We start from the raw sequence: 8,677 nt of genomic DNA, 5'->3' as shown, positions 1-8,677 counted from the left end.
GTAGGGCCGGCTGTGTAGCAGCCACCAGTAAAATGCACAGTGTACCAGATTATCAGTCCATCCCTGATTCCAGTAAAAACGTTAGTTTGCATGGTGGTAACTTTGTGGTGGAAAACACCTCTGCGTGCACGATAAGCAAACTGGAGTGGGTCCATCAGGGGGTCAGTTGCTCTTACGATGTGCTGTTTTATGATCTTCTCCATGGTCTTCATCACCAGGGAGCTGAGGGCCACAGGACGAAGATCATTCAGAGACTTTGGGTTGTTTCTTTTGGGGATGGGGGTGACTGTGGAGTGTTTCCACAGCTGGGGACAGTGTGACTGTCAATTGAGTGTTGAAATGGAGTCTGGAGCACACTTCCTAGTTGCCCTGCACAGTGCCTCAGAACTCGACTGCTGATGTTGTCAGGGCCGGGTGAGCTCCTCGCCCTGGTCCTCCTGAGGACTGTCACCACGCCCTCAGTCCTGAAGGTGAGTGCAGAGCTGCCAGCTTTGAGTGAGGATCTGGACTCCTCAAGCTGGGCCATGTTGTCCGTCTCACACCTGGTGTAGAAAGCGTTGAGGTCGTCAGGGAGGGAGGAGCGGTTGCTGCTCTCTGCCTGGGGGTGGTGACTGCAGTATTCACAGAGGCCATGGTTTGAGGCCCTGCCAGGCTGAGCGGAGGTCCCCTGTGGTGAATTTTTTTCCAGCTGTGTTTTTGTACTCCAGTTTAGCAGTTTTTATGGCCCTCTTGCCCTCCTTTTTATCCAGAGCAGAGCCGGTGAAGAAAATCCTCCTTGTAGTGTGAGGATACTTTCCTCTGTCCACTGCATGATGTCTTTGGTGACCTTTTTAATCCTCTTGATGACTTGAGTGTAAGCAGGGGCCAGCAGGATGGTGTGGTGGTCTGCTGAGCTGAGAGGAGGGAGGGGTAGGGCTTTGAATGCATCTGGTACAGAGCCATAGCTTTTATCCAGAGTCTTCCCCTCACGTGTGCTGCATGTAACATACTGTTGGTATCCTATAAGATAAGATAAGATAAGATAAGATAAGATAAGATAAGATAAGATCAGATCAGATAAGCTTTATTAGTCCCACATGTGAGAAATTTGTTTTGTCACAGCAGAAAGTGGACAGTGCAAAGTTATATAGCAAAAATTAGAGAACACTGGAATACAATAAGAATAATATCCTGTGCACAACTGTACAGAATAGAAAAGAATAAACTAAAATACTATATACAATAGAATAAAATAAAATATACAATGGGATAAAAATAGAATACAAATGCTTTATACAACTAAGTAAAAATACAACTTTGCACTTAGTCTTATTGCACATGTGTGGGTTTGTGTGGTAAATGGCCTGTATTTGTATAGTGCTTTACTAGTCCCTAAGGACCCCAAAGCGCTTTACACATTCAGTCATCCACCCAGTCACACACTGGTGAATGTGTGTTTGATCAGTTAAAGTCTTTGTTGTGGAGTCTGACATCAGTGGGGAGGAAAGACCTGCAAAATCTCTCCGTCCCACACTGTGGGTGCTGCAGCCACTGAAGGAGCTGCTCAGTGCTGTCAGAGTCTGCTGCATGGGGTGGGAGATGTTGTTCCAACAAGGATGACAGCTTAGCCACCATTCTCCTGTCACGCATCACCTCCACTGGGTCCAGAGGGCATCCTAGAACAGAGCTGGCCCTTCAGATCAGCCTGTTCAGTCTCTTCCTGTCCCGGCAGAGATGTTGCCACCCCAGCAGACCAGACTTTAAGTGACTTGTCAGGGGAACAGTGGTTTAAATCACCCAGGATGAACTTGGGAGAGTCCGGTGATAATTGTTCCAGTTGGTACAGATTGTTGGTGAAGAACTCTGTGGCTTTAGCTGCATCAGCTCTGGGGTTGATGTAAACCAAGATGATGAAAAGCTGTGGGAATTCTTGGGTGAGGTAGTAGGGGCGCAGGGAAACAGCCAGAAGCTTGATGTCTGTAGTGTACAGTTTGTCCCTCACAGTGACTGTAGAGAACCAGCTGTTGTTTAAATACAGACACACGCCGCCGCCGCCTGTCCAGACGAAGAAGTGGTGAAAAGCCATCAATGTTCAGGAAAAGCCGGAGGCCGGATTGCAGCTGCAGCCGCAGCTAGATGAGGGAGTCCCTGGTGTAGGTGAGCCTTGGGGTCATGTCGAGTGTCGAAAACAAAATCACAAAAATTAGGAAAAGGAAAATAATACAAATATACTGAGTAGACGGTGAAAAACAACAACGAAAACAGCATTAAAGTTAGAAAAAGAACGCAAAACTGCTCAGCTGACTGGCCGGTCGACGGCAAGAGCAGCGACCCAAAACCGAGACAGTCTGACCTCCTTAACTAACTCAAAACAGGAGAAAACTGGTGATCAAAAGAAACAGCAGCTCACCTCTACCCACTCCAATCCTTATCTCTGTTTTTGTACTTTTTATTTAGACTATTTAGACTATTCGGGTTTCCCTTAAAGCCTTATTTAAGGCACATGCTGCGGCTAACTCCTCTGCGATTTCCATTTACCTCCCGTGGCCGGCCATCCTTCAAACTGCTCAGCCATTGCTGGATCTGCCCTATTGGACTTCATTTTTATCCGACTTTTCCAGTGGTGTACTCGCCGCTTCGGACCTGGATTGGAACCTCTGAGACTCCTAAGCAAGCTGAGATGCGCCTCTGTCAGGGATGAGGTGGCTAAGAGCCGGATGGCATTGTTTAACTCAAGCGAATAAAACCTTCATTCTAAATGATCTTTTCCTCACCCTGCAGCTGGATGTTTTGCTCCTGACCAAACCTTGGATTCACCCCGGTGAACTTCCTTCTCTGAACTCCTTCCCCCTGACTGTTTTTTCTCCAGCTCACCGAGACTTCCGGGGAAGGTTGGAGGCCAAGCCACAGTTTTCAAAAATAAACTTAAACTTCAGCGACCGCCTACTCCTACTTTCTCTTGCTTTGAGGCTCAATTATTGGAACTGACCGGCCCCTCTATGACTCTCCGCGCTGTGATTTATCGGCCAACCACATACAATAAGTCTTTTATTCCCGAATTTGCGGATTTTCTAGCTTCTCTGTTTTTAAATTATGACCGTGTTCTTATTTCTGGTGATTTTAATATACATATCTGCTGCAAGAGGGACTCCTTTATGGAGGACCACAAGAGTCGTGCGCATTGAAATAAAGTATTCTGTGCTTAAATAATGAATTGTAGAATAAATTCTGCATTTGTAAATTCATTTTTGAATTCCACTTTAATAAAGTCATTTTCAAAATGCTTTTTAAAATGGTGATTCCACTCCTCATTTCAAAATCCATTTCCCGTTCCTGTTTGCTCAGGGATTAACATTTGGATTAGCTACTTCATTTTCAAAATCCTGCTGCAATGCAAATTAGCCACACCGTGGGATGTAAGGAGCTCTCTGATTGGTTGGACCAATGACTGTAGAAAGTCACTGGGTTGGACAGACACAGGCTGCCAGCCTGGATTTTTCTAGCTCGTAGCTTCGCCCTGCTAAGAAGTGTGTGTGCTTGTACAAAGGCTGTTCAGCCTCAGGATTTACACTCGGCTTGACACGGAAATGTGAAGAATGAAGGGACCCTGCAGCGAAACTGAGAGCTCAACCTCTGACTGAGTGCCTGTTTATGCAGTCTGACCACCTGTTGAAGGTAACATGGCTAACGCTAGCATCACCGCACGTAGCCCCGTTATTTTAAGGTCATCTTAGTTTATGAAAGTTTTACGTCGCGAGCTAGCTATGTGTTTTGTGAGCTGCTGTGTTCTTCACAAATAAAGCTGGAAGCAGCTCACACTATTAGAACCAGCACTGAGGCCTATTACATTTATACAGTGTTAGAGCAACGGCTGCAGCCTACAGCCTTTAAACTAGCGATTAAAATGCTGACAGTAAACTCGTCAGTCTCGTCTGCCCGTTCCCGCCAGCAGCTCCTGCAAGATTGCGTTGGGTCCCAGTCCCAATGCAGGGCTCTACACTGAACATCCAAAGTGTTTGTAGTGACCAACACAGCCATCATAGTCTCTGCTGTTACGCAGCATCTGTATGTGGAGTTATCAGAAAGCAGCACAAAGCAGAGCTTCAGTCAGACAGATCACTGTGTGCTGTGTAGAGACTGTTGCGGTGCAGTGGGTGGAGCCTGAATACTGTTAGCTGGTTTCAACTGTGCACCTGTCAGCTGTAAGGGGCTGATGGGAAATCAAAAAATCCCTTTCAGCAATAAAAAAGAAAAAAATTGTTTAATGATTTTAATGTTTAATGATGGAGGACCAAACCACTTTTTTTTGTTGTTTTCCTGCTTTAATTAAATAACTTTCTGTGAATTCACTCAGTTATTGTCACGGGTTGCTCTGAGGATCCACACGCAGGACTCCAGAGTTGCGATTTAACAGAGAAAGTTTATTTACAATTTCTTCACCAAGTGTATTTACAGGCTGTGCGAGGACTGTGCTATTAACAAGACGTGAGGGGCTCCAGGGAAAAAAGGGGAATCACACACGTCCATTCCGACCTCTCTCTTTCCACCAGTGAGCAGTCGCTCCTTCCACACTTCACATGGGGAAACACGGGGACGGGTCCGGGGAATGAGAGTCTTCACAACAGTCCAGCGCCGAACAGCAGACCTCCTAGTTCTTAAATACAAGCTGGTCTGATGAGGCCCAGGTGTTCCCAATCCAGGAAGGCGTGGGCCAAGGGTGTGAACCCACCATGAGTGCTGCCCCGGCCAAACAGGAGAAAGAAAGATTAAATAACTTTCTATGAATTCACTCAGTTATGTTCTCACAGCGAGGAAATAACTTATTGTAACTCCAAAATGACAACACAGGCACGGCTACTTCAAGACGGGCGCTTCGCTGCATTTATTGAACGCCGTGAAAACTACAAACATAAAACACAAAGGCTTTAAGCGCGTCAGTCTATCAAAAGTAACACAAAAGAATTACCTCGTGGCCGCCTGCCACTTCGGAGGTCCTAGAACAATAACTTTACAGTCCTGTGCATTCTAATTAAAAACATAAAATAATTAGAACACCATACATCGCAAATTTTCACAATATTACAATACAGTTATATCAAATTCCTTGAACAGCTGGTAGACTAACCAGGCCTTTGCAGATAGCTCGCTGAACTCCTTAGCGTGATTATTAAACGTGGGCTCACAGCCTATATCATCACGCCCAAACTTCGCGATAAAAACAAAACTTGTTCTTTGTGACAAGATAAACACACCTTTATTGGCTGATTGGGACCCACACCCAGTTTCACACCTTGGCTCAGGCGATTAGAGGATCATCAGGGGGTCCATTTGTCCCTCTGTGGGGGGGTTACTCCCACTAGGTTTATATCTGGGACTCTCCACCATTTGACCTTAGAACTGAAGAAGCTTCTCGGATGAGAGGTGAAACGTCTTCAAGTAACTTAAAGAAGTCCAGACGCTTTTCTTTGCAAGCTCCTTTGACTTACTTTTAAAATGTATTCCATTACAGATTACAGAATACATGCCCCAAAATGTATTCTGTAACGTATTCTGTTACGTTACTCAATGAGAGTAACGAATATGAATACTTTGGATTACTTAATATATTACCATGCTGTTTACAACTACATGAATGTACTATTGCTGTGATTTATTACTGTTACTGAAGGTCCGCGGCGCCGAACCATAGTAAAGGGACCTCTGACTAATATGTCGGGTTTGTGTCGGGCTCAAACTAGCTTTACTTTGTTGTCTGGGTCAACTTTGCTTGCGAGCGATAGAGAGAGGCGTTGAAAGGCTGCTCCAATGGAACTTGTTGTTTTTGGAGGGAAACACGAACACAGCGTACAGTCGAGTCTTAATAGCTTACTTACAACTGGGCTCGTCAGGCACTCTTCTTGGCTGCAGTGGTTATTATTATATTTACATGCTTCCAGCTCCCGTTTTTCCTCGATGACAACTCGTACTTTTCCTTTTTCTCCCTCCTCGCGCTCACAGACACATAACGGGTATGGCGGTCCATTCTCCCTGCAGCACGGACTACACTGCCCATGATGCTACATTCTTTAGAGCTATGCTTGTAGCATTCTGCCTGTTAGCTTAGCACAAAACCCAAACAGTCCTGACCCGCGACAATATGAAACAGAAAAATACCGCCGTGTAATCCATTTATTTCAACAAATAAACTGTATTCTGAATACCACCTTTTTAAACGGTAACTGTAACGGAATACAGTTACTCATATTTTGTATTTTAAATACGTAACGGCGGTACATGTATTCCGTTACTCCCCAACACTGTATGCACATAGTAATAAAATCAGACATAGCAATAAAATTTAAAAAAAAGAAATACATAAATAATTAAAAAATAATAATAATAATAATATCAGTTACCCACAGAGTTAAAAGCCAGGGAATAAAAATAGGTTTTTAATAAAGACTTGCACTGATGTAGCCTGTCTAATATGGAGAGGAAGGTTATTCCAAAGCATCCAAAGCGCAGAAACAGAGAAAATCAACACTTGAATATTTTATTAAACCTTTACAATTAAAAAAAAAAAAGAACTTAAAAAAGAGAAGAACATAAATATCCTTTACTGTCCCTCACTGGGTGAGTGTTCCAGCAGCACAGTGACAGGTGTAGGTGGTCTGGCCTGACACTCTGATTACTGTGTTCTCTGTGTTTTGTTATGCGAATGATGAGACGAGTTGACTCTCGCTTTGGCAGCTGAGGCAGGTTTATCCTCCCAAAACTGTTCAAATAAAAACAAATTCAGTGCAGCAACTTCATATGACCGGACGTCTGCATGCACACCTCTCCCCAGCAGGGCCTCTAGACGACTGAGGTGTGACATCACAACAAACCTCATTATAAATCAAGCTGCTAAAATAATGAAATATACATATAAACATATGTAACAAATTAAAATGCACTGCATCGTGACCATATAGTAACAGTGTGAGACAAAATGCACAAGTGGAACAAACAATATTTGAATGACTTCAATTACTTTAACTGTGCTTAATCGCTCTGTAACCGGAACAGGAAGTGACTCTGTGGGACGTCAAAGGTCACACAAGGAAAATAAAAGCTCTCAAAATATAAATACAGAAAATAAATATATATACATGTGCATGTCCATAAACAAGACTGACAAATGAAAATAGCACCACAGGATGGATCTTTGGTGAGATACAAATGATCTTTTTAATTAATACACCTGTTACACATGCATGGAGCATGCAGATTCACAAAAAAGTAAAGAATCTAAAAATAAAAAATAAGAAGTGAGAGACTGTACAGAAAGTAAAGGAAAGAAAAACACAAATATCTACCTGGTGTAATTGACCTCAAATTGACTCATGGAGTCTCTGTCTGTGTGTCCTCAGTTTCCCAGCATGCCTCAGCTGTGGAGCTGTATGAGGGGGACTCGTTCATCCTGCCCTGTCAGTTTGACACTTCTAGATTGTTTGACCCCACAGTGGTGTGGAGTCGCTCCGACCTCAGTCCTCCAACCGTCCACCAGCGTCAGCTTCAAGGGGACGAACTGAAAGATCAAAACCAGCGTTACAGCGGCCGAACATCCATGAAGACTGATGCTCTGGAAACTGGAGACCTCAGCCTGAACCTGACCAACCTCCAACTGTCTGACAGCGCCACCTACACCTGCTCCGTCAGAGACTTTGGAGATGAACTGAGTCGGAGTGATGTACAGCTGCAGGTCAAAGGTCAGCAACAAACATCTGCTGTAGACACATCTGACATCACTCAGATAAAACTTTATTATTTTAACACAGTCAGAATAACCATGTTAGCTTTATGAGTAAAGTAAAGGCCTCTTCATTAAATTCATTCAGTCAGAGGTCAAAGGTCACGTTGTTCTTTTTGTGTTTCTCCACAGAACGGTTTCCATCCTGGGCCAAAGCTCTCCTGGTTCTCCTGATTCTTCTTGTGGTTTCTGGAGGTCTTTTATTTCATTTCCGGCACTATTTCATGTCAGGTGAGTGTCTCCTCCTACACTACCCATAATGCCGATGGTTAGCGGGTGTCCTCTGGTGGCTCCTTGACTGCGGCTCACACAAACTTGTTCCAGAAGCTGAAAGAGTTGAGAGTTACAAACAGCTGATACAGAGAGCTGAAGAGAAACTTCCAGGTTTGTTCCAGAAGTCAGAAAACCTCCTTCAGACTCAGTCATTGATCAGTGAAACAGCTCCACAGCATGACTTTACTAAACAGTGTGTGTGCTTCACTGCATTGATCTGACACAGAGGCTGCATGTGGACAAGCTGTTCTTCTTCTGTGGTGGTAAACAGCAGGCTGACATGGGCTGTATCCCAATTCAGGGTCTGCAGCCTTAAAGTACGCAGCCTCAACGATCCTCAAGGGCCGTGTACTTATAGACCGCTAAGGCCGGAAGTGCGAGGCTTGTGAAATGGGACGGTCTAGCCTCCGTTGTGCTGCCCAGGTTGCCTAGCAACCATGATACTAACAGCTGGAAACGTTTCATACAGCTTTGTTTGACAGAAATGAAGGAGAAAATCTTTTGTTCATTTGTTTGTTTCTTGCTACATGAGCTTTGATCATTCTCTGTAAGATTAAGCTCAGCTATTGAACGGCGCATATTTTAAAGTAAAGGCTTTAAAACCAAGTTAGTACAAACGTCACTAATGTCACATAACTTTGCCGACATGTGACC

The 8,677-nt window shown here is 44.2% G+C and overlaps 1 long non-coding RNA gene across 1 annotated transcript in view; it reads right to left on the bottom strand.

Moving 5' to 3' along the window:
- Positions 1–1,604: 1,604 nt before the first annotated feature.
- The window catches only part of LOC120743296, a 21,904-nt gene continuing 14,831 nt past the window's right edge, over positions 1,605–8,677 (bottom strand). Inside the window, exons 2-3 of the long non-coding RNA XR_005698145.1 lie at positions 5,940–5,944; positions 1,605–1,737 (exon numbers count right to left, since the gene is read on the bottom strand). This is a non-coding gene — a long non-coding RNA (uncharacterized LOC120743296). The remainder of the gene's footprint in view (positions 1,738–5,939; positions 5,945–8,677) is intronic.

The sequence above is a fragment of the Simochromis diagramma genome, unplaced genomic scaffold (assembly GCF_900408965.1).
Source record: "Simochromis diagramma unplaced genomic scaffold, fSimDia1.1 OVJJ01000424.1, whole genome shotgun sequence".
Classification (NCBI taxonomy): Eukaryota; Metazoa; Chordata; class Actinopteri; order Cichliformes; family Cichlidae; genus Simochromis; species Simochromis diagramma.
Note: the sequence above shows the minus strand (reverse complement) of the source record. Positions and strands in the feature narration are given on the sequence as shown.